This window comes from Gavialis gangeticus, unplaced genomic scaffold (assembly GCF_001723915.1).
Source record: "Gavialis gangeticus isolate Ggan-Ray unplaced genomic scaffold, GavGan_comp1, whole genome shotgun sequence".
NCBI lineage: Eukaryota > Metazoa > Chordata > Crocodylia > Gavialidae > Gavialis > Gavialis gangeticus.
The window spans coordinates 13,912,367-13,915,015 of record NW_017729000.1 but is presented as its reverse complement, the minus strand read 5'-3'; positions in this window follow the sequence as shown (position 1 = coordinate 13,915,015).

Sequence of the window (2,649 nt, the reverse complement as noted above, 5' to 3'; positions counted from 1 at the left end):
CACAGAGTTATATCCCCCTGCTGCTGCCGGGTGGGCAGGGAGCAGCTCACCTTGGCAGGCACGGCAACATAGTGCTCCTTCCCACACTGGATTCTGCCTACTCAGCCATGGAGGCGGCTCCTGCCTTGGTGTGGGCACAGAAATCTGGGGGAACACATGTCCCCCATGCCCTCCTACGTGTCACCTATGTCCCCCTACCCCGCACAAATTACCTATGCCCCACCCCAGAGACTTACCTGCAGGGAGCTGCGGGAGCTGCTCTCCACCACGTTGTCTGCCTGCCATGTACGTGTGTGGGGATTGCTCTCTTCCCACTCCCCCAAGCAGCCCCTTGAAGACTGGAACTCTGTCAGCCAGCAAGGGGAAAACCACAGTTTCCTGGGTTTTTCTCCTTTAAAGGGAAAATACATGATTTTCTCCTTTAAAGGAGAAAATTTGCATTTTCCCACAGAAAACAGAAAACCTGGATCCCTGGATCAAAACCAAGCCAGTTCCAAACTACTTGCTTGTTTGCTTAGTGCTCCTTACACGATGTGGCATACGGAGCCTAGAAGAAAGCATCTTCACTTCTATGTTTCCACTGTTCAATCCACTGCTTAATCCCCATAATAAACAAACAAATAAATACAATAAGGCAAGACGGATTTCTGTCCTTCTGGAAATACTAGTAATTCCTAAATGTTAGAATTAGGACTTCGTTTCCCTTTAGCTTATTTTGACAGGAGTCAGTTATTATTCCACATCAAACCAGTGCTGCCACTTGCTTGCCACTCTGCTCAACAACAGCAAAACAGTCAGTAAGTCCCACAGCTACAAGCTATTTTTGGTGCTCACTGGGATATGGAGCGGGAAAAGCTGGAAGGGATGAGTAGATCACAAAAACATGGACAGGGTGCGTGCATTGAGGGAAGAAAGGGGCAGAGGAAGAGAAACAGAGGAAAGGAAAAATAGAGACAGAAAGGGTACGGCTGGCAGCAGTCACTAAGTGGGAAGAGGATGGAGCCATAGGAAAGAATATCCAAAAATTCAGTCTGAAGTATGCCGAGTATGATGCCTTCAGTAAGGTATGGAGGGTCATGAACTTATGCTGCTGATGGAAAGAAATCTTTTGTTCCTTGGGGCTGATTTAGCACTTCTCATCATTGCTTCCATAGTTAGTTCATGTTCCCAGGTGGCAGTGAAACAGACTTCTAGTCCAAATGCTATCTGTGAGCTGCCCACACTGCTGAGGGCAGGAGACATTTCTTTACTGTGCCTGCTCTGCTATAGAAAAAAGCAACTTGGGTGCACTGTGTCCATTTTCCAGAGGCAGAATGTAGGGTCTTCTTAGAGTCAAATTTTGTTAACCCCAAGTAATTAAGCACTTAGGGCATTTATAGACACGCTCCGAGAGCCGCACTAATAAAAAGAGCCTGGAGTGTCACGTGCATCAGTGTCCCTGAGCTGCAAAATGGCAGCGGGGATGGGGATACACATAATGCTGGAGTCTGCTGGAGCACATTAATTACCATGCTCCAGCAGACTCGATTAATTGAGTAGTTAATTACTGTAATTACAATGCGTTAGAGCAGCCTCCCTGCACGTGTATAGGAGCCTACAGAAGTAAGATAAAAAAAATTGGAGGCTTCATAAAAGCAGTGCATTTTTGGTTTCTGTTTATTTGCCGCCTAATTGTTGGACTTTCAGTTTATCAACAGATCACATTTTCAGCCTTCCCTCTGCATCCAGGAGGACTAGACCTTTCAGCTCTTTTTAAAATGAGAACTAAAATTCTCACATATTCACATGACTCCCGCAGTTAGGAATTAAAAAAACCACCACCACCAAATATTGTGAGATTTTGGGAAAAAACACGAGAGCCAGCAAAACCAATCACATCTCATAGGAAAGGCAAAAATAGAATTCCTTGAAATAGCAGGCCCCAATTTGACATATTTCTAAAATATGCTGACTTATTAAGTTCTTTATTGTTAGTAATATCACGATGCCTTTGAACATTTTCCCCTGGCCCTTCTTTTCTCCTATTTTATTTCTGAGGGTGTTAAACAGGAGTTGCACTCACTCACACACCAAGCTATGCATACTAATGGGAGTAGGTATTACTTGTTGTGCTGTTTTATCATGGAAATCTTTCCTCTGCTGTCATTTTCAGCCCGCCAAAGGCAATCATAATTTCACAATGAAGACATGTATAATTGAGGTCATTATAGGGAGCAACTGGAATGAGCATCTACAGAGCAAAACTCATTGATTTAGCATGGCGTAGAAATAATTTACATAGTAAATGTTGGTTGCCAGCCCTACATTTTCCATGCTACAGTATACACAGAAGTTGATTTTAAGTTTTGAAAAAATGCTTTGTGTCTTTAATTAGTTATTTTTAGTTTAAACCCTGTAAATATATTTTTCCAATACCTTGTTACTATCTATAATCATTGTTCCTTTTGTTCATAAGGACCTTTTCAGAGCTTAAAAAATAATCTATAGATAGTTGAAGCTCTCCTTAAAAGGCAAAGTGATATTTATCCTATAACTTGTTCTTAATTACAATAGGATGAGTTGCCATTTAAATAGGCTATTTATTTTAAACCTTTCAGCAAGCTAAAACTTCACCCCAAAACTCAGAAGAAACTTGATACAACCTTTTTT